The sequence below is a fragment of the Balaenoptera musculus genome, chromosome 2 (assembly GCF_009873245.2).
Source record: "Balaenoptera musculus isolate JJ_BM4_2016_0621 chromosome 2, mBalMus1.pri.v3, whole genome shotgun sequence".
Taxonomy (NCBI): Eukaryota; Metazoa; Chordata; class Mammalia; order Artiodactyla; family Balaenopteridae; genus Balaenoptera; species Balaenoptera musculus.
This window is the reverse complement of record NC_045786.1, coordinates 36,651,123-36,679,063: the sequence shown is the minus strand read 5'-3', so window position 1 is coordinate 36,679,063 and position 27,941 is coordinate 36,651,123. Positions and strand designations below refer to the sequence as shown.

At 44.5% G+C, this 27,941-nt stretch overlaps 1 protein-coding gene and 1 pseudogene across 2 annotated transcripts in view; one reads left to right on the top strand and one right to left on the bottom strand.

The window, feature by feature from the left end:
• The window catches only part of PDE8A (phosphodiesterase 8A), a 149,028-nt gene that overhangs the window by 9,865 nt on the left and 111,222 nt on the right, over positions 1–27,941 (top strand). The window lies entirely within an intron of this gene.
• Positions 722–811, bottom strand: LOC118891584 (annotated as a pseudogene).

Here is a 27,941-nt window from a genome sequence, read left to right as displayed (position 1 = left end):
AGGGAAGGCTTGAAAACCAGGTTAAGGAGTTTGAAGTCCATCCTGTAAACTTGAGAGAACTTTCATTTTCAGCATTGTAGTTACAGGATGAATGTATTTTATGAAGATTAAGTTTTAGGAGGAAAGTGCACTGGGTGGGGTAAGGAAAAGTTAGAGGCGGGGCATCACCCAGGGCGCTATTGTGGTGGTTCAGGCACAAAGTATGACCAGGTGTAACTAGGTAGTGCAGTGGTTTGGGAAAGGAAGGAAGGAAGAGCTGGCAGGCTAGGGAATGGATTGGATTTGGGGAGTGAGGGATGAGGGGAGTGGAGGGTGACTCAGAGGTTGGGGTTTACCGGCTTAGAAGGACTGTGATAACATGCTCAATTTCTACAGTGCTGTATAGTTGACTGGGCGCTATTTTCTTTTTTTTTTAACTGAAGTATAGTTGATTTACAATGTTGTGTTGATTTACAATGCTGTGTTTTCTGGTATACAGCAAACTGATTTTATATATATATATATATATATATATATATATATATATATACACACATATATATATTCTTTTTCATATCCTTTTCCATTGTAGTTTATTACAAGATAGTGAATATAGTTCCCTGTGATATACAGTAGGACCTAGTTGTTGATCTATTTTATATGTAGTAGTTTGTATTTGCTAATCCCAAACTCCTAATATATCCCTCCCCCCTTCCCCTTTGGTAACAGTAAGTTTGTTTTCTATGTCTGTGAGTCTCAGAATTGTTTCTCTCCACGGAAATCTTTAGTAAAAGGTGAAAGATTTATTTGATCTGAAGAGAAATCAGAGTATACTGAGTGCAATTTTTATACATCATCTCATTTGATGTTCACCAAACTCCTGTGAGGTAGGAAGGAGGGATTTTATTTTCCCTGTTGAAGACCTAAAAGGAGCAGAAATTTAAAGAGATCAAATGACTTGCCCAAGTTTGTGGTGACTGCTTACAGAAACAGGTTCACTGTAATAGCATAGGGTAGAAGTCAGAGGAAAGAGAGGTTAGGGAATTTTTAAAAGCCTTTCTTTTATCTTGGTTCTGGATTTATTTTATAAAAGTAAACTTTTATTACTTTTTCTCATTACAAAAGTAATGTTCATTTTAGAAAACTTGAAAAAGAAAAGGACCTTAAATTGCATAATCATTTAAATTGCACAATCAGGAGATAGCTACTCATAAAATGGTATTATGTTTCCTTCCATCCTTGTAGATAACTTTAAATAACTGTAATTAAAAACTATTTTTTTAAATGGTTTTATTCTTTTAGTTCTAGGAAACATTTAATTGTTATTTCTTCAAATGTTGTCCCCCCTTCCATTTCCTCCCTTCCCTTCTGCAGATTCCTCCAAATGATCGGATTTAGGCACATCTTTGATCTGTCCTCTATATCTCTTCAGTTTTCTTTTACTTCCCATCTCTGTGCTATAGTCTGGGAGGGTTCTTTAGCTCACTCTCCTAGCTCATTGATTCATTCCTCAGGGTCTACTCAGCTATCTAGCCCTTTGAGTTTTTGTTTTTGTTTTTGTTTTTTTTAATTTTATTTTTGGCTGCACTGAGCCTTTGTTGCTGCGTGCGGGCTTTTCTGTAGTTGAGGCGAGCAGTGGCTTCTCTTGTTGCGGAGCACAGGTTCTAGAGCGCAGGCTCAGTAGTTGTGGCACACGGGCTTAGTTGCTCCGCCGCATGTGGGATCTTCCCGGACTAGCACTCGAACCCGTGTCCCCTGCATTGGCAGGCGGGTTCTTAACCACTGAGCCACCCTTCGAGTTTTTAAATTGGACAGTTTCTATGTTCAAGACTTATGGTGTGTTCTTTTTATAACTGCTTATTCATGGGTTTTTTTTGTTTTGTTACAGCATACTCGTTATCTTTTTGAGTATATTAATTATATACACTTTAAAGTCCTATTCTGATTGCTGTTTATTTAAAACATTTTTTTGAGATATAAATGCAGTTAGCACAGTATACAAAATCTTAAAGAGTATGGCTTGATAAAATTTTACCCACATATGCTGCATGTAACGACCACCCAAATCAAGAGAGAATATTTCCAGCACTTCAGAAGACTGCCTGTGGCTGTTGACTAATTTTTTTTAGTATTTCTAACATGTTATTATGAGAAATCTCAAATATATAGCATTCTTGAAGGAATTTTGCAGTGAACCCTTGTGCACCCCAAACTCCTGTATTTTATGGTAGCGTTTTACTGTACTTGCTTTATCATATATGGTCAGCCCTCTGTATCCATGGGTTCTACATCTGAGGATTCAACCAATGGGGGTGTGTGTGGGGGAATCCAGAAAGTTGCAAAAAGCAAAGCTTGACTTTGCCTTGTAATAACGATTTACGTAGCATTTACATTGTATTTACAGCAATTTACATAACATTTACATTGTATTAGGTATTATGAGTAATCTAGAGATGATTCACAGTATACATATACGAGAGGATGTGCTTAGGTTATGTGTAAATTCTATGCCTTTCATATAAGGGACTTGAGCATCCATGGATTTGATATCTGAGGGAATCTTGGAACCAATGCCCTGCAGAAACCAAGGGACAACTGTGTATCTGTCTGTCATCTCCATCTCCTTTTTCTTTGATGCATTTTAAAGTAGTTGCAGACATCAGTCCACTTCTCCTAAAAGATTGCAGCATGCATATCATTAATTAGAGTCCAGTATTTAGATTTTTCTTTTGAGGTAAAATTTACATGCAGTGAAACACACAGATATTTATTGTGCATTTGCTGAGTTTTGACAGATGCATACATATATCTGTGTAATCCAAACCTCTGTCAAGGTTATAATATTATCTTTCCAGAAAGTTCACTCATGTTCCTTCCCAGGCTGTCTCTCCCTGCCATCCCTGCAACCACCTTCTAATTTTTTTTCCCACCATAGATTAGCTTTGTCTGTTCTAGAACTTCATATAAGTGGAATTATGTAGCATGTGCTCTTTTATGTAACACTTCTTTCACTCAGCATTACGTTTTTGAGATTAATCTATGTTTCATGTATGAGTAGTTCGTAGTATTGTGACTATTAACTTTTAAAAGCTCATGATCCGCATTGTTAAATTGCCCTCTAGAAAGATGTGATCAAGTTTTAGTATCACAGGAGCATATGAGAGTGCTTGTTATGCTTTCAACAATCTGATTGTGGGAGAGTGATATTTTATTAGTATTTTAATTATAATTTATTTCATTTATTGTAACTTTTTCTTTTCCACGTGTGTTTTGGACACTTGAACTTCCTCTTCAGTGAATTCATGTCTGTTGCCTATTTTCTCTGTTTGGGTTTTAGAGTTTAAAAAAATTTTATTTATGAGAGCTTTTTGATGTGTTTGGGAATTAAGTTTTGATTTCTTGTGCTTATTGCAAATCTTTTTCTCTTTATTGGATGTATTACTTTAAAAATAATAGGCAATTTAAAAAAATTGTAGACATTTTATATTTTTATGAAATCAAATCTAGCACTCTTCCTTTTATGTTTTTTTCCCATCTGCTTTATACAACATCCTCTTTTATTACAGTATACAAAGTGTAGAAAATTAGCAAATGCTTTCACAACCTAGAGATCATTTATTATAACATGTTAGTACATATCCTTCCAGATTCTTTCTCTCTCCCTCTCCTCCCTCCCTCCCTTTCTCTCTCCCCCCTTTCTGTCTCCCTGTCTTTCTGTCTCTCCCTGTCTCCCCCCCGCATCTATCTCTCTATGTATACAATTGCATTTTTTCACTGAAATTACATTATATTGTACACACTGGGTTTTTAAAAATTGTGAAGTTTACATAACATAAAATGTACCATTCTAATCATTTTTAAGTGTTCGGTTCAGTGGCATTAAGCACATTCACATCGTTCTGCAACCACCACCACCATCCATCTCCAGAACCTTTTCATCTTCCAAAGCTAAAACTTCATACCCATTAAACTCCTTATTCCCTCCTCCCCCAGTCCCTGGCAACCACCATTCCCTTTTGACTACTCTAGGTACCTCATATAAGTAGAATCATGTAGTACTTGTACTTTTGCCACTGCCTGATTTCACTTAATATAATGTCTTCAAGTTTCATCCATGTTGTAACATATATCAGAGTTCCATTCCTTTTTAAGGCTGAATAATATTCCATTGTATGCATATACCACATTTTGTTTATCCATTCATCCATTGATGGACACTTTGATTGCTTCCACCTCTTGGTTGTTGTGAACAATACTGCATATGAACCTAGGTGTGCATATCTTAGAATTCCTGCTTTCAGTTCTTTTGGGGATATATACACCCAGGAGTGGACTTGATGGATCATATGGTAATTCTATTTTTAATTTTTTGAGGAACCACCATAAATACATACTGTTTTGCAATGGGCTTTTTACAGCCAATAATCTGTACATTTCCATTTCTGATAATTTGTTTTATCTTATCTAATACACATATCATACCATACCAATATCTACTATGATCCCAGAAACGTCTCCTGCATTGCATCTACTTGTTGTGACCCTTACCTTGCTTTTTTTGAATTTTTAAATTAAATTAAATTAATTTTTTTATACAGCAGGTTCTTATTAGTTATCTTATACATATTAGTGTATATATGTCAATCCCAATCTCCCAATTCATCCCACCACCACCACACCCCCCTGCTACTTTCCCCCTTACCTTGCTTTTAACCTAGCCCCTGCCCCCCTTTTTAAATCACACTGACGTGTTAAAGAGACCTGACCACTTACTTTGTCCCAACTTCTGGATTCATCTTACTGCTTGCTTCCTGTGGTGTCATTTAGCTTTCCCTCTATCTGCTATATTTCCTGTAAACTAGAAGTTGTATCCAAAATGGATTAAAATTAAATGTTTTGGGTTAGACTATATCATTGGTGATTCACGAATCACATCAGAAGATACATGATATCTGATTGACCCACCATTATAGATGCTCAGGTTGACCACTGGGTTAAGATGATGAGAATCTGATTCCTCCACTAGAACCATTAGGTTCTCCTCATATGACCAGAAAGTGACCTTGTGGCCCTTGGCACTATACAAATGTTTAATTCACCATAAGCTGTTCACCCAAGGCCCGCCCTTCCATTTAATTCACCATAAACTGTTCACCCAAGGCCCGCCCTTCCATTTAATTCAACATAAGCTGTTCACCCAAGGCCCTTCCTTCCTTCCTTCTTTCCTTCCTTCCTTCCTTCCTTCCTTCTTCCCTCCCTCCCTCCCTCCCACCCTCCCACCCTCCCTTCCTCCCTTCCTCCCTCCCTCCCTCCCTCCTTCCCACCAATTGATAATCCTTATCTACAATAACAATTCTCATTACGGTTACTGAATGATGTTTCCTAATTTGTTCACTTTTCTCCATGCAGTAGTTTGTGTTCTTCTGTAAAGCAGAAGTTTCCTTTATCAGTTGGGCCTAGAGCTTTTAGATTACTATAAAATATAGTTCCTATTGGAAAGGCAGTGTAAGTGCTTAATTTTTCCCTTTAATTAATAGTTTTAATAGTAAGGAGTTGCTGCCTCAAATGGTAATGAATGTGTTGGGTTTTTTTAATATCGCTTTTTAAAAAATGTAATTATGGACATACGGATTTTCATTGGTTAGATGTGTTTGGATCTGTTATAGTCTTTCTTTTTTTTTTTCTTTTTTAAAGACTGGAATTGTAACACCTTTGGCCAGTGGGGACTCCTTCAAACTGACTCCTATATCCTTTTAACATGATTCTTTTTTTTTTTCAAAGTACTGAGCACAGTCTCTTTTTTTTTTTTTTTTTAATTTTATTTATTTATTTATTTATGGCTGTGTTGGGTCCTAGTTTCTGTGCGAGGGCTTCCTCTAGCTGCGGCAAGTGGGGGCCACTCTTCATCGCGGTGCGCGGGCCTCTCACCATCGTGGCCTCTCTTGTTGCGGAGCACAGGCTCCAGACGCGCAGGCTCAGCAATTGTGGCTCACGGGCCTAGTCGCTCCGAGGCATGTGGGATCTTCCCAGACCAGGGCTTGAACCTGTGTCCCCTGTATCGGCAGGCAGATTCTCAACCACTGCGCCACCAGGGAAGCCCTAACATGATTCTTTTAATCTTTAAAAAAAAAAAAACCAGTTGTCCCTGGCTCAACTTGTACCTTTCTTGTCCCAGACCAGCAATAAGCCTTTTACTCTAAGGCATCCTGGTTCTCTTAGTGGGAAATGGTGTTGGAAAGTACGACCTCCGTGCTAGGAGTGCTCATTATTCCGAGAATAACATTGTTTGGGAGCCATTTTGTTGGATAGAACTAGAAAATATGTACATTAAAAAACCCCAAACTATGGGACTTCCCTGGTGGTGCAGAATCTGCCTGCCAAGGCAGGGGACACGGGTTCGAGCCCTGGTCCAGGAAGATCCCACATGCTGTAGAGCAACTAAGCCCATGCGCCACAACTACTGAGCCTGCGCTCTAGAGCCGCGAGGCACAACTACTGAAGCCCGTGCGCCTAGAGCCCGTGCTCCGCAACAGGAGAAGCCACCGCAATGAGAAGCCCGTGCACCGCAACTAGAAAAAGCCTGCGCGCAGCAACGGAGACCCAACGCATGCATGCATGCATAAATAAATAAATCCCAAACTATGCAATTCATATATATTTTCAACTTAGATTTAATAATTCAGTTTTTTATCTTAATTTGTTTGATTTTACAATTGTATCGTTTTTCTCTTAGTGACAATTTTTATTTTTTCTTCCTTTATTTTAAGCTTAAGGCCTTATCCATCCAGATATATAATACAGTATTCATTCATATGTTTTTGAATTTTTCATTTTGTTTATTTAATTCCAACATTTAGTTTTTAAAATTTGACATTTATTTTAGTTATATAATGTGAGATAACTCTCCAAAATAGCTAGTTATTATTCCAGCATCTTTTATGTGAATAATTATTTTTATTCCCAATTAATTTATACTTTCACCTTTATCATATCTTTGCATTGTCTTTTTTTTTTTTTTGGCTGTGCTACATGGCATGCGGGATCTTTAGTTGCCCGACCAAGGATTGAACCCATGCCCTCTGCAGTGAAAGTACAGAGTCTTAACCACCGGACCACCAGGGAAGTCCCTGCATTGTCTGTTTTTGGTTATCTATGCTTGCTTGTACTGTTACTGCACTGATTTCATTTTTTATAGCTTTATATGTTTTAATAGTGTCTGATAAGGTTAATCCTTCTCCTCATTATGCCCCATTAAAAAAAATTTCCTTAACCCATTCTTGTCTATTCTTCCATGTTAATTTTAGAATAATTTTGTTCTACCCTCAAATTATGGGGAGATTTTGCTTGTATTGGAGTTAAATCTGCTGTAATTTGGGGAGAATTGATAGCTTTATAGGATTCTTCTGTCTGTAAATATGAATTTATTGTTTATCTTATTTTATGTATTTTCATATGGGTCTCATTTCTTTTTAGGATCATTCTGTTGTAGCCAGAATCTTTTCTGCATTAAATCTTTTAACTAATTATTTCAATTAGATAAAATATATTGATGTTGCTGAATTTAATAAACATCATTATAGTTTCTCAGTTGATTGTCTTTTTTTATTATAGTGAAATAGATAAATTTTAAGTGTAGAGTGTCTTGGATTTGAGATAAATGTTTACATTATTAGCTGACTGATGGTTTTGGGTTTTTCTTTCTAAAAGTATCAGTAATACTTCCTAATCTTTGTTTTCTTATTGGATTGCTTTGGAGTTTCAAAACATTGTTAAATAATAATGGTGTTAGTGTGCATCTTTGTTTCATCCTGATTTTAATGGTAATGTGTCCAGTTCTTCACCCTTAGGTGTGATATTGGCCTTTGGTTTTAAGACAATATGCATGCATAAGAAATTTTAAATTAAAAAAATTGTTTTTGCCATAATGTATTTTTTAAAATTGAAGTATAGTTGATTTATAATGTTTCAGGTGCACAGCAGAGTGATTCAGTTATATATATATTCTTTTCCAGATTCTTTTCCATTATAGGTTATTAAAAGATATTGAATATAGTTCCCTGTGCTATACAGTGGGTCCTTATTGTTTATAATTTTATATATAGTGGTGTGTATCTGTTAAATCAAGATTTTAAAATGTAAATTTTAAATGGATACTTTGTATAGTATTATATCCTGACTTTTAAATTTAATAATAAATTGCAGCTATAGTCGATCCTTGGTATCCACAGGAGATTGGTTCCAGGACCCCCAGTGGATGCCAAAATCTGTGGATGCTCCAGTCCCTTATATAAAATGGTATAGTACAGTGGGCCCTCCGTATATGAGGGTTCTGCATCTGCGGATACAGAGAGCCAACTGTATTTTCCCATGTCTTTAAAATTTCTTCAAAACATAATTTATATGGCAGTACTAATGTTGCCATGTACATCTTCTTACTTAAGTCTTTATGCATATCTGTGATCATTTTCTTAGGATTTATTTTTAGAAGGAGAATCTATTATTTTTAAGTCTTGATTGAAAAACAGTTCTGTTACAGCAAGTTTTAAAACATTTTGGGCAGTCTATAATGAAAAAGCAGTATGTTTTATTTAAAATTTTTATTTATGAACTTGGCCAGATAAGTTACATATTGAAATCTTCCATTTTCTTAGAATTTTATTACTTAATGAGACTTTTAACTTTACCATACCCAAGCTCCTCATTTTATGGAGGAGGAAAAGGCAAAGTATTCTCTTGTCTAGCGGTTTTATTGTATCAGAAGCAATAAAGAAATTGAACACTTGAAATTTCTGGTATAATTTGGGTATCAGAATTTGGATATCATTAGTGAAGTTGCTTGATTATTGCAAAATGGTTCTTTTTTCATTTTAAAGTCATATACAGATACCTATTTTTTTCTTCTAGGTTTATAACCCATACATTTGGAGTTGGAGTTATGCAGTATTTATGTAGTCATTCACTACATATTTGACTGGCTTCCTTTACTGCCCTAACATTTTTATTTTTTATTTTTTAAAAATAAATAAATAAATGAATTTATTTATTTATTTATTTATTTATGGCTGGTGTTGGGTCTTCGTTGCTGCCTGCGGGCTTTCTCTAGTTGCGATGAGCGGGGGCTACTCTTCTTTGCGGTGTGCGGACTCCTCATTGCGGTGGCTTCTCTTGTAGCGGAGCACAGGCTCTAGGCGCACGGGCTTCAGTAGTTGTGGCACACAGGCTCAGTAGTTGTGGCGCACGGGCTTAGTTGCTCCGCGGCATGTGGGATCTTCCTGGACCAGGGCTCAAGCCCATGTCCCCTGCATTGGCAGGCAGATTCTTAACCACTGCGCCACCAGGGAAGCCCCCTTAACATTTTTAGATAAAAGCAGAAAGTGTTGTTCCTTTTGCCTCCCGAAGCATTTATACCATATCTTTTTGTTATCCTAGTGTTAAGGGTCCTAACACTAGGGTCCTGAAAAGCCAAAATTCCAAGTGAGGTGAGCTGCAATAAAGCCTTGCCTGGGATGAAGGCAGGCATGAGGTCGGCCTGGCACTGCGGTCCAGCAGTATTATCAAAAGCTCAGAACACCATTATGGGGGTAACTGATAGTCGACGGTATGAGCCAGCATATACTTGTTTTTAATACTGACAAAAATCAGTCAGTACTTCTATTAGACACTCATCTCTACAGTGAGATTAGTTTTCAGAGACTGAGTTAGAAAGTGTTTTTTAGAGGCCTTCTAGTCTCACTTCTCCCCCATTGTAGGAATTCACGCATCAACTTTTTTTTTTTTTTAATTTTTATTTATTTATTTATTTATGGCTGCATTGGGTCCTCGTTTCTATGCGAGGGCCCTCTCCTGCTGCGGGAAGCGGGGGCCACTCTTCATTGTGGTGCGTGGGCCTCTCACTATCGCGGCCTCTCTTGTTGTGGAGCACAGGCTCCAGATGCGCAGGCTCAGTAGTTGTGGCTCACGGGCCTAGTTGCTCTGCGGCATGTGGGATCTTCCCAGACCAGGGCTCGAACCCATGTGCCCTGCATTGGCAGGCAGATTCTCAACCACTGCGCCACCAGGGAAGCCCTCACGCATCAACTTTGCATCTACACAGAGAACTCTGGTTTGGTAAGTTTGCGTGATAGTCACTAATTCTTTATTAGACAACAAAGTATTGGATCACAGCAAAATCTTCCTTCATTCATTCAAGCCACATTTATTTAGAGCTTACTGTGCACTAGGAACTGCACTAGGCATTTGCAGGTAATGTGAGATGAGTGATGTAGCCTCCCCTTTTAGATGATACACTTGTTAGGGAATAGGCTTGCCTCTATTTGTATGTGTCTTCCTGACCCCTGATTCTCCAGTGCTTGGTCAGAAATCTGAGTATACCATTGCTGTGATACAAAGAGGGCAGGAGAATTAGCATCAGACTTGGATTTGAATTCTTTGGTACTTAGCTGTGAGCTGGGGCAAGTCATGGAACTCGTCTGTGAGCCACAGTTCCTTGTATATAAAATGAGCGTATGGGGACTTCCCTGGTGGCGCAGTGGTTAAGAATCTGCCTGCCAATGCAGGGGACACTGGTTCGAGCCCTAGACCAGGAAGATCCCACATGCCGCGGAGCAACTAAGCCCGTGCGCCACAACTACTGAAGCCTGCGTGCCTAGAGCCTGTACTCCACAGCAAGAGAAGCCACCACAGTGAGAAGCCCGCGCACCACAACAAAGAGCAGACCCCACTTGCTGCAACTAGAGAAAGACCGCACACAGCAACGAAGACCCAACGCAGCCAAAAAAAAAAAAATTAGTGTATGAGAGAAGGTGTGAGAAGATACCTGTCACGCACCATAAACATGACAGATTTTTCTGGTTTCTCTTTGCTTATTGATCAGAACTGTGTTTTCTCACCAGTAGGTCAGGAGAGAAGGAAGCTCTGTTAAATCCTTTCAGTGCTGCTGAATATACTGATAATGGAAAAATAAACAGGGGTGCAGTGGTTTTCTGGCCTGTAAACCAAAAAACAGTTTTCAGTGCCAAAAGCTATGTTTGTCTTGAGAGGCCAAGAATATTTCTGCAACGTAGGACAGCTTCAGATCCCACATGAATCTCTCTGGTAATCACACAGTTTTGGTTTGGGTTCGCTTGTTTACAAGGCTAGCTTTGCTACAATGTAAAGTTTGCTTACTGTGCTCAGTTTTCTGCTGGAGTAAAATAACGTAGGTTGGCTGGAGAGGGTCTCTGGTCAGGGCTAGTAGGAATTGAACTTGTTCTTCCAGTGGGCAGTCTCTGGCCAGTCAGAGCAGCGTGCCTGTCCCATTGCCAGGCTCTAGAAAGCCCTGCGAGCATGACACCTTCTCTGGGCCCTGGCTCTTCCCCACCAGGTTGCTTTGGAGTCAGTGGTTTCTAATTGGTGGCATAAGGGCTTTGCCCCGCTCCCAGTATTCTCAGCCTTCTCTACTACTCTAGAGCCAGGTTGCTAAAATGATCTACCTTCTTATTTCTCCGTCATGAGGAAAATTTCTGGAATTTCTACCCTACCTAAGCTATTCTTCTGAAAAACATGTCTTCAGACCTTATTTCTCTGGTTCTCAGATAAGCTGATCCCACATGCAGACGTCTGGGAGATCTGCTACCCTGCAAGCAGAGGTTCAGAGGAGGCAGGGTGATCAGATACAGACCTGATTATGCCATTCCCTGCTTCAAACCCTCTGTGGCTTCCCACTGCCAGATTCAGACCCCTTTCCATGACCTCAAAGCCCAGCCTGATGTGCCTTCTGCCCCCTTCTCTAGCTTTATCCCATGCCTTTACAGACTGAATGCTTCAAATACTTACTTACACTTCCAGGCACTTAAAGACCTCTGGACTTTTGACTGTGCAGTTTCCACGAAAGTGCTCTGCTGAGACTTTCTGCCCAACTTAATCAGCAGAAATAGCAAAAGAACTTTGGCGAAGGTAGAGCTCTGTGAAGGAAGTAGGTGATTGCTGTAGAAAGTATCTTGTGTCTGGAAAAAATGCCCTCAAATTTTTGTGTTTGTGAAATTCTATTACTTAAAAAAAAAAAAGAAAGACAAGCCTAAGATGGGACGAAGGGTTCAAACTGTCAAGGTCATGCATGCTCAGAAGATGGAGAGGTCCCTATAGGCTGCTCTGGGACAGCATTTACCCTCCTGCCTGTTTCACTGTGGCCCTGGGGGCCCAGGGAGTTGAAGGAGGTCGGAGAGAACGGATGTCCTAGGGAGCAGAGGAGCGTGCTGGTGGCTGATACAGCGTATCCTCGCTCACCTCCTGGAGGGGTCTGAGACTGCCGAACTGGCCTTTCCTTGGTGGGCCCCTGAAGAAGTTGTCCCTTCGTTACAAATGAAAGAGCATCTGGATTTGATGGTGCACTGCTGAGGGTCAGGTTGTGTGGGACAAACATGCTTTTTTCTCTGGTCAACACCTATTTTCACCTGGCTGGTTCCACCTTGACTTACTGAAAACACGGGACACTAACCTGAAAATCAACTAAGATTGATCAAATGTAACAATAAAACCATCATGTATTGAATGTTTACTACATACCAGGTACTGTTCTAAGTACCTTATGTGTATTAACTAATTTAATCTCTAAGAAAACCCAGTGGGCTTGGTGTCACCCTAAAGGTTCACCTTTAAGAGTAAGAAAACTGAGGCAAGTGGGAGGTTTAACAATTTCCCCAAGGTTTCCTGGCTAGAAACTGGCAGCACTTGGATTCAATCCTGGTGCACTGATTTCTGAGTCCATACTCGACATTGATACTTCTGTACTTTCATTTTACTTTTGGAGATTTGTGAGATATTATGAATTTTTTTGTTTATCTGTTTTTTTGTTTTTTTTTTTTTAAATTTATTTATTTATTTATTTATGGCTGTGTTGGGTCTTCGTTTCTGTGCGAGGGCTTTCTCCAGTTGCGGCAAGCGGGGGCCACTCTTCATCGCGATGCACGGGCCTCTCACTATCGCGGCCTCTCCCGTTGCGGAGCACAGGCTCCAGACGCGCAGGCTCAGCAATTGTGGCTCACGGGCCCAGTTGCTCCGCGGCATGTGGGATCTTCCCAGACCAGGGCTCGAACCCGTGTCCCCTGCATTGGCAGGCAGATTCTCAACCACTGCGCCACCAGGGAAGCCCTGTTTATCTGTTTTTTGAGGCAATTTTCCTGATTCTATTGGTCAGGATTCTTTTGATTGCAAGTTACATCAACCTAATCTAAACAAGCTGAGGCCCAAAGTGAAATTTGTGGGCCACCATAGCCTGGCTTACATAACCAAACCATGGGAAGGACAGGGGTATGCCAGCCTCTGGGCCACATGAAACCAGGACTCTTCTCCCTTTCATGTGGTGTCATCTTCGTTTTCTTGGGCTGCTTCTTTCTGCTCAGCAAGAAACAGTGCCCACCAGTAGCTCCTGGCCTCATATTTCACAGCTTCATTAATGGGGAGGGACTGAGCCTCTTCCTTTGATTCCGATTTGAGAATCCCCGGGAAGAACTAGGACAGCCTGACTTGGAACACCTGCCTGCCCAGCGGCCAATGGTGGCTTCTATGATGAGCAACAGCTTTCACAGAAGTAGGTAGTTGGATGGGGAGCAGCTCTCAGAGGAAGGGAGGGTGCTGGTCAGACAGATGGTCGCTGCCCCTGCACTGGGGTTCAGCCCAAGCCCACAAATGCTTTTCAGCTTGAGAATTAATACTGCTTTTTATGTGTAATGAGAGTTATTATTCCTAATTCTGACTCTGAGGCAGTTTGCATTCTCAGTTACCAGAGAAACTTTCCAGTAATTCTGTTTGCTAAGAGAAGAATGGATAACTTGTGGGAGATAACTTGTGGGAAAATTTCCACAAGTTTTGACATAGAAAGGGCTTTCCAGTTGATCCGCTTCCTTACTTGTGCATTCTGCCTAAAAGATACTTAATGATGCTGTATTGCTCATTACTTCTCTTTTTATCCTGTGGTTTCATAACTATTACTTATTTTCTATTCTGTTTTTGCATTCCAGTGGCAAGATCACTGCATTCTGTGTTTTTGTGTTTGTTTCGTTGGTTAACTGTATCTTGGGCAAGTCATCCAACCTTGTGGACCTTAATTCCTTCACCTGTTAGGATAGGCTGACTGTTGTAACAAACCCCCAAATATACAAAAGTCTCAACTTGAAAGAAGTTGCTCAGTTACGTGAAGTTTAAAATAAGTGTTCCTGATCAGTGGAGGACTCTTCTCTAAGTGGCGATTCAGGGACCAAGGCTCCCTTCCATCTTGTGGCTCTGCCATCTTCAACACGTGGCTCCCCAAGATCATTGTGCATGTCTGCACGGACAGCTTGCAGAGGGGGAAAGAGCATGAAGGACTGTGGGTGAGAGGTTTTTAGGGACCAGATCTGGAAATAGTCCATGTCTGTTCCATTGGCCACTTGGCCACACCTGACTGCCCTGGAGGCTGGGAAATGTGATCCATCTGTATCTGTTTGTGCCCAGGAAGGAGAGGAACTGGCTTTGAACAGCCAGCCAGTCTCTACCACACCTCTTTGGTAACTTTTGTAATTCTTCTCCTTTTCCCCTCTCCTATGCATAGCAGTTGTGAAGTTTGGGTGGGATTGAGCCCACCCCCAGCTCCAGGGTGGTCCCTAATGTCCTTATTGCCACAGTTATTTGTTCAGTAATAGATGCATAACCCAGGCCTAAGTCAGACAGGACATGAAGTCCTCTGGTCCCAGTCACTAGTTCAGAGGCAGGCATGTGATATAAACTGTCTCAATTGGACTGGAGTGGTTGAGGGATAGATGTCCCCACCCCCACCCCACCCCCCAGTGAGGACAACGCCAGCTCCTGGGCAAGAAAAAGCTCGGAGAATTGCAGAGTCCCAGAGCCAGAGTCCCTACCGAACCTCTCTTGAGGCTCAAAAGATCTCACTCTGCACTTCGTGTTTGCATGAGTCAATAAATCCACTTTATCACACAATAATTTGAGGTTAATTTTCCTTACTTGCAGCCAGAAGCATCCTGACTGATAGAACTTAAGAAAGGGAAGGGGAGCAGGGAGAGAGAAAGGATAGAGTCTGGATGTCTAAGTTCTGCTTTGGCTCGTTGCTACCACGTCTGTCATGTTTCTCCAAATACTTGAACACTCAAGCAGGGTCCGAATGGATGTTATCCTAGTTTGACTTCTGAGTTCCCTGGAATTACAGCTGAGATAACTATTTTTTAACATTCTTCTTTTTTCTACCTTTAAACAATAATTTCTCTCTGGATTGAATGACAGTTTCATTGAAGGATAAATTCGGACATTTTATTTGCCTTCTACTGAAGTGAACAGAGCATAGTTCATATGCTTTCTTTTCCCATGTTTTATTTCAGCAACTTCTCTAAAGTTTGCCTTTTCATCAAGAAAATATATGGAATAAATGTACACATTGCAGAAGACATTTGGTTTATATAGCTGGGTATTATCTCTGTATTATATAGGCCTTCTTTATTTCTTGAGTTGAAATGTTCCAAGCCCTTTTGAAATTTGAACAGTTTATCAAATTTGTTGATTTTATAGCACCTCCATCTTGAAAAAGAATGCCACATGGTGTTCCTGAAAGAACATTTTGAGAAAATTATATGATATTCAATAAGGCAGTTGAAAATAACCTGTTAAGTATTTAGGAATTGTTGTTCAAGAAACTAATTTGCAGAGCCAGAAGCCATTAGCTCAGTGCACAGACACCTCATACTGCTGTGGTGACAAACGTGAACCTGAAGGTCCAACCTGACTCATTCAGAGTATGGAGAACAGCAGAGGGCTGACGACCTCTTCATTAGAACTGCCCTCCTTTGCTTATTCAAAAAAGATTTGAGGTACAGAATACTTACTGTAGGATTAAAAAGCAAACAGATAAAGAGAATTGGGGCCAAGGGAACACAGGAGTAGACTAATCAGTTGAGTCAGGTGTCAGGTCGGATGTGGCAATGCATGCCACAGAGACTTGCATGGTTGCCAGGGGGTTGGGTCACACATTTGGCTCTGAGCTTCTACAGCCTCAACAGATAGGAAAGCAGTCCCAGAGTTCCTGAGATTTAACAGAAGCTAGTGACTCAGGAGAAGTGTAGTTTCTGAGCCTAGGCCTGAAGAACTCACTCTCCCTTTTTAAGGGGCAAGGCTCTCAACAATGTTCCCATAATAAATATGGTGGTGAGTGTCCCTCAGTGCAAGCTGAGGGCGTGATACTTGTGGACTCCAGGTCAGGCCAGAGCAAGTGGACCCAGGCACCCTGCTAATTGGATTCAGGAATTAAAATTTAGTCTGTCTGGGAGAATGTGACATTATCAATTTTTAATCTTGGCCAATTTTATTTACATTTATTTGATTAGAAGTGAAGATCAGTCTTTTTCCAAATGTTTATCAACAATTTGTAATTTTTCTTTTGTGTATTGTCTGTTACTTTGGCGATTTTCTATTGGAGAACAAGAGGGTTTTTTTTTTCAATTTGTATGTAGTTTTTTTAAAAGTTAAGAATGTTATTAGTCCATTTGCCACTTACGGTTAATAACTTTTTTTTTTCCTAGTTTGCCTTTTAAATTTGCTTATGGCAAATGTTTCTAGGATTGCTTACTGAAATGGGATAAGCAGTTGTGCTGGGAGTGGGAGGATGGGGTTAGGGAAGCTGGCCTGAGAAGGGGGAACATTTGGAAAAGCCTCTCTAAGGAGGGGAGAAGGTGTGGTCGGGGGCGTGGAGAAAGCGCCCTGGGCAGCACGTGGCACCCAGCTACCTTTGGACGTCATGCATTTACATTCCATTCTGCAAGGTCCTGTTAGTCTTCAGCAGGGCTCTGCCACTCTTGTGTATGTGGGCACGAGCTGGACAGTTGGGCTGATCTGGAATTGGAGTTTTGCGTTTCTCAGAATGTCCACTGGCTATTGACAAGGCACAAAAGAGAGCAAGAGTAAGGGCTGTGAGTTTGGGTTTGACAGAAGGAGCTGACCCAAGAAGAGGTCTGGGAGTTTAGGATAACAGGTGAGCTAAGGCCTGATAGTCTCAGTGAAAGGCACACAAGCCTCGTGCTCAGCACAGCGCCTGCTGTATAGAACTGCTCAGTACCACTAAGTCTCCCAGCAGCGTGCGCTGGCGGTGAGCAGTGAGGATGACAGAAGAGGCCAGCCACAGAGGCACAAAGACGGGTAAACAAATCCTGCTGTCCGAGGGCACAGGGTGGCACTGGAAGGGGGGCCCGAGGAGCTTCCAGTATGCTGGTAGTGTTGCTTCTCCATCTGGGTGCTGGTTATACAGGGGTGTTCAGTTTGTGAAAATTCATCTGTTTGTACACTTATGATATATGTACTTTTCTCTGTGTTCAATAAAATGTAAAGAAATGAAAGAGAGAGCGAGTGCGCACTTTGGTGCCAGACCACCTGTTTTCAAATCCCAGCTCTTTATAGCCACTTTATAGCTGTGGGACCTTGGGAAAATTATTGAACCTCTCTGTGCCTCAGATTTCAAATCATGTAAAGTGAGGATAATAATAGCACTTATACCCTAGGCGTGCTGTGAGGATTAAATGACTCAATACATGTCAAGTGCTCTGAATAGTGCCTAGCAAATAGTAAACACTCCCTATTATTAGTTATTTTGGTTAATAATGGTTATTGCAATTATAAAGCAAAGAGGTATGAGAGAGAACTGATGAACTGGGAAGTTGTGGTCAGAGAAAGCTAGTGGACATTCTGTCAGATGATGTCCTGAGTATGGCCATGCAGCGGTGCCTGAGTGGGGTTGGGTGGACCGGACCAGGGGTCGGTCAGAATTAAACGGAAGCAACTGTCATGTGGTGGCATCGCCACGTGAACCTTGACCTTGCCTAGGACTTGAGGTGGAGAAGACTGATCTCGAGTCCCAAGGCCCTTAGTGAGTGTGAGTAGCCTGTGGCCTCGCGGGGTGATGTGAGTCTCAGAGGGTCGGAGCTGGGGTGGCTGTCTGGGAGTACAGTGGGGGGGTCAGGAGCAGCCTCCCTCTGACAGAGTGGTCTGGAGGAGGGCAGCTGTGGGCTTCGCGGAGTTGTATTCCAGGGCTTTCCCAGCAGTCTCTCTGTTGCGTAGTTAGTGGCACAGAGAGGTGTCAGCAGCCAGGTGAGCTTTGCTGTGTTGGGACAGTGAAATATAGGTTAATTACATGTGCTCCAGTGTATTTTCCGAATTCCGTTCTCAGTCTGCTGATGCCTGTGATGGTCTGCCTGGCTCCCTGTCACTGCCTTTCTCCTTGGACCTTAGCTAGATTTGTTTTGCCCCACCAGACAGACCCATCCTCCTCACCGTGTAACTGCCTCCTCCCCCCCGGCAATTTAGTTGGAGGAAATTAAAGTCATCCTAGTTCCACGCTCTGGGACAGTCTCATTTCTAGTAACCGGCCCTTGTTGCTGCGGACACACTGCCATCTTTAATTCCACTGCCGGGTATGGGTCTTGCTCTTATATTCTATCCTAGTTCTCTGCCAGTGCCCTGGCTCCCCCACAGCTGAGGCCTCCTTTGCATTTGGCCATCCCCCTTTTTTGACTGTAGGCCCCAAGGATGACGTCCTACCACCTGACTGAAACTCCCCACCCTCACTTGACTGTCTGCCCGAATCCATGGTCGGGGAACTAGATGCCGGATGCATGCCTCAGCTAAAAAAAAGATCCCGCATGTTGCAACTAAGACCTGGCGCAGCCTAAATAAATAAATAACATAAAATATTAAATTAAAAAAATAAAATAAAAATGTATTCAGTTAGCATTTTTGACTTAGTGGGTGACACAAAGCAGAGTCAATAATCATCAAGCTACCTTAATCTTTATCCTCTGACAGATTAGGTATACTTCCACATTCAGATGGATGTTTGTTTTTTATAACTCAAGTTGCAAATTTACATTTACATACGTTTTGTGATTGCAGTCCATTAGGAGTCATTTAATTTCATAACAGAGTTGATTTTTCTCACATCGAAGATGAAAAAAACTGCATTATTTCATTGCAAGGTTGGAAGCATAGTAAGCTAAACATTATATGGTTGTAAACCACTAAGATTCTGAGTTTGCCTGTTACTGCAGCATGACGTAATGAAAGCTGACTAATACAGCAGCAGCCTAAGGGGGTCCGAGTACCCCAGGATGATGTTGGGTGAGGGAAGCTCCAACCAGGGAAAGTCACCAGGTAAGACTGGCAGATGACAGAGCCAGGAAGTGTGTGAGATTGACAACAGCAGTACCTGTGACAATAAGGGACATGCCCTTCCTCACGCAGAAGAGGCCAGATGATTTGTTGAGATATTAACTTTGTATTCCTCCCTCCCCTGGCTCTTTCAAGCAGGGAGCCAGTCCCTTGGTATTTCCTTGCTTTGGGTATTTTTGGTGGTCAGAGCACAGAAGCTTCTGGAAGTCGATGGCTCTCTTTTGTAATAACCTTGGCTCTATGGAGATTCTGTGACACATCCTAGAAGAGGAAGAAAGGGTGGGCTTTTAAGAGCTAAAAGGAGGGAGAGAGAGAGATTTCTACCCAAGTCGGGAAAGGGGCAGAGTGTGATTAGGGCAGGGAAGGGTAGGGAGAGTTCCCACGCCCTGATTCTAGGCAGTGTGCAGGAGGTGACAAGGCCTTGGAGGGAAAGGCTGCCAGGTACACTCAGGGAGGGTACCTTAGACGCAGAGTGCACACCTCTTCCCTGCAATTCCCACACCCCGAGGGGCACCCCAGATCAGCTGAGTCCCCACGCCTGAGGGGGTACAAGGGCTGGGATAGGGGACGGTCCTGCAGCCACTGGTATGACCAGAGGGGTCACCCCAAGGCTTTGGTACTGTCTAAGACCCCGGCACCTTGACAAAACATTGGAGTTGGGGGAGGGAAGCTCAATGATACGCCTGAGATTGAATTTCTTACCAGCTCGGTGGGATAGTGACTTAGAGTCAGCTTTAAATTGAATTAGAAAAAATAAAGAAGCATGCCAGACCGCTGCAGCTTTGCAATCCCTCAGGCAGTCCCTAACCCCACCGCTTGCTCCCATGCCCGCCAGCAAGCAAGTGGCTACCAGACGGGAAGCTCCTTGCAACCCTTCCCCCCAGGAGTGGAGGCCGACCAATTGCATGTCCCTGGGCAGGGGTCCCCCAAATCCTCCATCCTGAGGTCCTGCTAGAATGGGCTGTCAGAACATTTCCTGACCAGAGGGAGGTGGGGAAGCAGGGCCCAGGTCTGGGAGCAGGGGAGAAGCTAAACCACCCAATGGTGGGCATGGGGCACAGGGTGGGACATCTGTCACCCCACAGTGTGGCAGTGGGCAGGGCTGGCTCATCTTCAACTCTGGCCTGACCAAGCAGGATACCTTCCTAGGGGTCCAGCTACACTCTTGTCTTCTACTATCAGCCACTGCCCACGAGGCCAGTTCATGATGGGATTGACCCAGGACAAGCCCTGGATGACAGCTGAGAGTACAAGGGCAACTGGGTGGTTAAGAGGCACATGGCCCAGGTGGTCCTTTCAGGCAAAGTGCCAGCTTCTCATCATGGCTCATGAGGATGGTTGTGATCCAGCCCCTGATGACCGCCCTCATTTCATCTCTAGCCACTTCCCAGCACAGCCCCTCCCTTCTCCTAGTGCCAGCCTCCCTGAGCTGCTTCCAGTCCCTTGAAGGGACCACATTCTCTCCTGCCTTGTGGCTTTTCTACCGGCTGCCTCATGTACTTACTTGAACACTCCCTTCTCCCACTTAGCTCATTCTACTCATCCCTTAGGACCCAACTCCTACTCATCCCTCAGGACTCAAGCCCTACTTATCCCTCAGGACCAAATTTGGTCTTCTGTTCTAGGAGACCCTCTGAACCCCCAAATCTGGATTGGGGATCTGTTCTAGGCATCCCATAGCACTGATTTTCTATCTTGGTCCTCGTCATACCTGTTATACAGGATTGTTACGCTGTCTGTTCCATAGGCTCTTCTGTAATCTCTTGGATGCAGGAACTGTGTCTGTTTCATTTATCGTGGTACCTTTAGTACCTGATGTCTGATAAGGAGGATGGAAAGGGAAAGGGAAGGAAGAGAAAGAGAAGGGAGCGGAGGGGAGGAAAGGGAAGGCTGTTTTTGCCGTTCTTGCCTTGCCCACGAACCTTGAGACTTCCTTGCCTTTGAAGCTCTTCAATAAGGAAGCCTAGCATCCGGCCTGGATGGCAGTTTAGTTGAGGTGGTTAAGGAGGGTGCGACTCCAGCAATCCAGTCTCCGGTCTGGATTTAGGACAGGCTGGGGTGACGATACCCAGGGCAGCTGGAAGCCACATTGCTGGAGGGAAATTTTAACTGCAGCCAAGCAGAAAAATAAAAGTCAGAGCCAAGGGAAAAGCCTGCATCTGTGTGAGGTGCAGCAGCAGGACGTGCTCAGAGGGCGGGTTGGGATGAAGGAGGGGAACCAGCAGGGACTGCTTGTTGATCCCAATATCTGTTTCCCTCTCTTTTCTTATATTAAGTGTTTAACTGACTATATGGCCACCCAGAATAAAATCGCCATTTCCTGGCCTCCCTTGCAGCTAAACGGGGCCACATGATTAAGTTTTGGCCAATGATATAGAAGAAACATGTTGTATGACTTCCACAAAGTGTCCTTAAGGGAGGGTCCATGCCCTTCGTCCGGGGTGACCCACTTGTCCTGGTTTGCCTGAGACTCTCCTGGTTTTAGCACGGAAAGTGCCACGTCCTGGGCCATCTCTCTGTCCTGGGCAAACCAGGGGAGTCAGTCACCTCCTTCTGGCCAACATGTGAATGTGAGAGAAACCAGCCTGGAACGATGAGGTGCAGCCACGTGCTGGGGATCGAGAAGGCTGGGCTGCTAGACCGGTGCCTGCACAGTGAGTTCAGGCCACTCAGATGGTCCTGAGTCTGGATCACCTGAGCCTGCATCTCTGATTACTCTCTTTGGGCTTTGTTTACCAGTGAGAAAAATAAACGTCTATGCTGTATAAGCTTCTGTTATTTAGGCTTTTCTGGCACATGAAGCTGCACCTAATCCTAATGGTAGAGAAACAGGACTAAAGCCGTGACAGATGCTGGTCTGTTACACTGCCAGTTGTGCAGGGGGTGGGGGCTTGGGGGGCAGTCCTGAAAGTGCTCCCTGTTCTCCGCAGAGCTGCCTCGGGGGCTGCCCCTGGGAGTGGGGGGCTGCCCCTGGGAGTAGGGGACTGATGAGAGGTGAAGTTTCTACTCCCATCTCGCCAAAGGCTTCAGTGCTTCCTGCTCTTATTTCCTTTGACAAAATTGTTCCCTTCCTAAAAAGCAATTTGAAAGCCACTGGTTCTCAAATGAATGGTGACAGCCTGACCCACTGTCCTGCTCTCACCCTACCGCTCCCCGCTGTTTAGCTACTTCTCACCCACTTACATAGGAGTTGTACAAAACTCATTCAGACGCAGGCATAATAACAAACACAGAGACCAAAAAAGAAAAAGGAAGTTAAATCCTAGAAAAAGTTGCATAAGCCTAAACCCCCAGGAGAGACTGGCACCAGACTGTGTCGCTGGCAGCAGCCCTGTATGGGACTTGCTGTTGCAGGGACCTCCCCGAGGGCCACTTTGGGTTGGAATCTACTCCCGGGGGTGCTGCATCATGCCTCAGGTGGCCTTGTTTCTAACAAAGCATCGCTGTTCCTGCACATACTGCCTTCAGGTGCACCTGTGCAACCCAGGAACTGTCTGGGTTTGTGGATAAGGCTGAGGGTGAGTTGTCAGCTCGGGGATGCACAAGGCAGGGGTAAGTGCAGACATGGATTTAGCGAACCTGGGAGTAAAGATTTCCCACTGGCCCCACCAGAAAGTTAGGCAGTTTGGGAGGCACTAGCAGAGCCCTATACTGGAGGAATAACTGGGGTCCAAGACACCCAGGGCAAGTGGCCTAGAACAGGGTGTCCCTGAAGTGCTACAATTAAGCAGGAGATGGGGCAGCTCTCCCAGCCTGACCCCTAAAGGGAGGGCTTTGTCTTATCCTATCTCAGCCACCTCCTGGTTGTGCCGTTTCCTGCTCTGCAGCATGAGGAAAATAATAATGCCTACTGCATGCATGTGGTGAGGGTGATGTGCAAAAACTCAGTCCAAGGCCTAGCTTGGTGTGGCTAAGCCGGTGGCTCTGGCCCGGTTCTCTCACAAGGTTGTGGTCAAACAGTTGGTCGTTGCTGCAGACCGTTGAAGGCCTGATCGGGGCCGGAGGATCCACTTCTAAGATGGCTCACCCACGAGGCTGTTGGTAAGAGGCCTCAGTTCCTCTCTACATGGGCCTCTCCTACAGCTGCCTGAGTGTCTTCACCCCACGGCAGCTGGCTTCCTCCACAGGAAGTGATCCAAGGGACAGAATGAGGTGGAAACCACAGTGACTTTTACCATGTAGCCAGCCTTGAAGTCACATGCCGTCATTTCTGCAGTGTCCTACAGGCTACACAGCTCAGCGCTATGTTTTTTTTTTTTTAGTATCTTTTTTCTTTTTTTTTGGCCACACCGCGCAGCATGTGGGATCTTAGTTCCCCAACCAGAGATGGAACCCGCGCCCCCTGCAGTGGAAGCACAGAGTCTTAACCTCCAGACCACCAGGGAAGTCCTCCCAGCGCTATTTAACATGGCAGGGGCTACACAAGGGTGCGAGTACCAGGAGGTGGGGCTCATCAGGCTATGTTGGGGGCTGGGACCACGTGACCGCACAACCGCTGAACCAGTCCTAGAGCACCTGTTGCCTGACTTCTTGTTATGTGACATAAGAAGTCCTATTGTTATTGTGCTGCTTACAGCCCAAAGCATCCTGATAGCCCTTCCCCAAAAGTCCTTTTATTTTTTTTGCTTGAAACAGCCAGAGTTGGATTCTGTGACTTACAAACTAAAGTCCTTCACTGACCCCAGAGAGTAAGTCTAGACCATCAGCCCTGTTTAGGGAAGAGGGAAAGGTGGGCTCCTGGGCTGCAGGCACCCTCTGTGACTGTCACTCCAAACCTCACAAATCTGACCTGGTTGTCCAGGGTCTAAGAATAAGCACTGTGAGGGGAGAGAAAACCTGGCTTTTACATGCCTAAATAGTCATAGTTAGGTAAAAGTACTAAAGAAAAATCCTTGCTGCAATGATACGACTTTGGTTCTGCCCGATTCTCCAGCTAGCTCTGTGGCTGAGTCTCTGTGGAGGGATGGAATCCTTCTCCTTCTTTCTGTGCTGGCTGAGATTCCCTGCTTAACTTTGGGATGGGGCTGATTCCAGCAGAGATTCCCAGGTTCTGTCCCTTGGGTGGCCAGCAACCAGGAGGGTCTCACAAGTTGCCACCGTGGGCGAGGAGAACACTAAATTTACACAAGTCTGGTCTCCTACCAAAGGGAGGCCAGAAATCAGGATTCTCTGAGCTCTCTGTAGCCTTCATGTGGGCACTGGCAAGCTTTCACATTTCAGAAGGAAGAGGAGCCCTTTTGAGCTCACCCTCTCTGATCTTCTGGATCAGCTGCAGCTGGAAGCACAGTAGTTGGGTGGCCCATGGACGCTGGCAGCACCATCACTGCCAAGCTTACTAATTATGTGCTGGGAAAGAGTCCTGCCCCCACCCAGACTTCTGTATTCTGCTGGGTCCCAAGGGCACCCATGCAGAGGGGCAGGCTGCAGGGTGGGAAATTATATAGGGTCATCTTTCTTTTTTAATAAATTTATTTATGTATGTATTTATTTATTTATTTTTGGCTGCGCTGGGTCTTCGTTGCTGCGCGCGGGCTTTCTCTAGTTGCAGCGAGTGGGGGCAACTCTTTGTTGCGGTGCGCGGGCTTCTCATTGCGGTGGCTTCTCTTGTTGAGGAGCACGGGCTCTAGGCATGCAGGCTTCAGTAGTTGTGGCGCAGGGGCTTAGTTGCTCCGCGGCATGTGGAATCTTCCCGGACCAGGGCTCGAACCCGTGTCCCCTGCATTGGCAGTCGGATTCTTAACCACTGCGCCACCAGCGAAGTCCTCTAGGGTCATCTTTATCCAACCCCATACTCCCCTTCAACTCAGAGAAGTTGTGAGTGACACAATGAAGCATTTCTTAGAAACAAGAACTGATGTCCATCACTGTGTGAAGGGCTCGCGCAAAGGGGTAAAGGGGTATGGTAGGAGAGAATGCAGCAGCTTGGGGTCCTGGCTCCACCACACGCATGGTGTGGCCTTGGACAAGTCCCCTCCTGCCAAGCCTGCTTCCTTCTTTGAAAAGAGAAGCTGAATCACAAAATGTTGGATGTAAAAACGACAGGGAAATTCATCTGGTGGCCTCGTATGTCACGTAGAAGGCTTTGGGCTGCAGATAACAGAAGGCCCAGCTAAAAATAGCTTACACAACAAAACTGTTTTACACCACCTAACAAGGAGTTCAGATGTTGGGCGGTTATGGGATTACACTCAGGACAGCGAGGACACAGGTTCTGTCCATCTTTCCACTCTGCCACCCTCAGGTGTTGGCAGCTCTCCCTCACGGTGGTCAGGTTGCTGAAACAGCGCCAGGCATCCCTTTCTTGCGCAGCCATTCTGTAGGCAGAAAGCAGTCAGATGTCTCTCTTGTGTCTCTATTTTCAGAGTGAGGAAAACCTTCCCAGAAACCCCTCTCCGCACCATCCCCCAGAGACCCCCTACATCCCGTTGACCAGGGGTGTGTTGCGTGCTCATGACTAAACCAATCCCTGACTCGGGGAAAGGAGTGACTGCAATTGGCTGGAACCAATCAAGCATCACCCCATGGGCTGGGAAGGGCCTGGGAAGCAGGTGAGAGGAGAACGGCTTCCCAGGCCCTTCACGGTGTGTTGGGGGGGAAACACACCATGTCTGCCATGGCTCAGGTCCTCCTTTCATAGGTGGGGACTGGAGGGGGAGGGGGACTTTCTCAAGTCAAGTCACACAGGAGTTGGTGGCAGTCAGGGGTGAATGCAGTTCTGACTCTTGGGCAGGCTATTTCATCACAACCTGTTGGTTCTGGCCTAGGTGATCTCGAGTCTGGAACTAAAAATCTGATTCTCTGAAAACTTTTCTCTCTAGAGTCACCTTAAGTCCATGGCCAGCCTGGGACATAATTCTCCAGAGTTAACTCAAGCCCTTGAAGCTGGGCTCAGTAGGAGGCAGAGAGGCTTCCCTGCCTTAATGAGAAGTTGCTATGGCACGGTAGTTAAAAGCTCTGAAGGCAGGCAGAGCAAGATCCGACCCCATCCCTGCCATCCCTGCCATCCCTGCCTTATCCGCTATTTGTTGAGCCCAGCGGACTACCCCGGCAGCAGCTGGCAGTAACACCTTCTGCCAGTGAGACTGTTCGTAACAGTCACCCCATCAATGATTACATCAATCCATGGCCAGCCAGGAAAATACAAACCACTCGAGATATCTCAGGCAAAGCAGTGTTGATGAGAGGAATTGGCTAAAAGGTGTTGGAAGAGCTGGAGACACAGAAGCATGACAAGGGTGTTTCCAAAGGGATCAGGAAGCTGCCAGGCCCCAGGAGGACACACACCTTGCTGCTGAGCTGCTAGAGGTGCCGCCCCTGTGCTCACCTCCGGCTCCTGTTGCCACCAACCCAGCTGCAGCCACTGCCATGATGCTGCCAGAGCCAGACCGGCCTTTCCCGTCCTCCTGCATTCTAACCTCTTCCCAGCCTCCATGGGCTGAAGCCAACTAGAAACCAGGTGGTCAGAGGAGTGGGATTGAAAAGAAGGGACAGAGGTCCCGTTAGATCATATGTGGGACAGAAACATGTAAGATGAAGATCAACAGCATAGATCTCAGAGTCAGAGAGGCCTGGGTTGGTGTCCTTATTCTGTGTTCTGGAGCAGGTCACCTCCCCTGTGTGAGTTTTAGTTTCCTCATCTATAAAATAAGAATGCTAATACTCATCTCAGAGTTCTTGTGAAGGCTCAAAAGAAACTGATCATAAGGAGCTTCAGACCAGTGGCCAACAGCTTAGAAGGGGCTAGCTCCTGAACCTACCCTGCTCCTTCCTCTCACTTCAGGGTCTTTGTACTCTGTGCTTTCTCTTACCTCTGCCTGGAATGTTCCTTCCTATATATTTTTTAATGTTATTACTTTGTAGCCCAGATAGGACATTGTTAGTTGCAAGAGACCAAAATTTAGACCCAAAGAGGCTTAATCAAAAGCAGAAGTTGTTAAAGCGGAAAAGTTCCAGCATAGTTCTGACTTCAGGTATGGCTTGATCAGGGGTTCAACCAATAACATCAACCCTCATTAACTCTGGATTGGATCATGTGCCTATCTCGAAATCAATTTCTGTGGCTGGGGATGTGGTACATACTAAACATTCCACCCAAATAATTTGAGTTGATACTAGGGGTGACTGTGGTTTCCCAGAGGAAAATTAGGTAGCTATAAGGATGAATGGGTGCTGGGCAGGAAAAACAGCTATCCATTCATATCTCAGCTCAGGGAAAACATCCTGGTGCTCACTCTCCTCTGTTCAAGGTTAAATCATTTCCTACTGTGATACACAATCAGAGCTCCTTGTACGTCACAGCATTCATCAGCTTATAATTATACTCTGATGGAGTTGAATGATGCCTGCCTTCCACCCCAGATTATGAGCTCCATTAATAGGCAGGGGCTATTTGGCCATCACTGTAACCTCAGTATCCAGCCCAGTGCCTACACAGGCTAGACGCTCAACAGAGTCTGTACATGAAGGGATGAATCTGGGACCCCGGTTATTATGAGGCCCAGCCTGTTACTGTGACTTTTTCCAGCTGCACTGCTTCTTAGGCTGGAGTCTTTCCCCTCCAAAGTCTTCTATCCCCTGCAAGCAGGCTTGGGCACACTTATACAGGACACCCCTCCCGAGAGAAGAGAATGACAGTTTCCCCATGGGATGTGGGAGGCCTGAGACCCAGAACTCAGGGCGGGTGATTCAGGCCCTCAGAAGCAACTTGATGAATCAGGAGAGAGGCCAGAGGAAAAAGGAGGGTTACTTTGGATTAAGAGCTTTAAGAGGAGTGATTCATGATCATT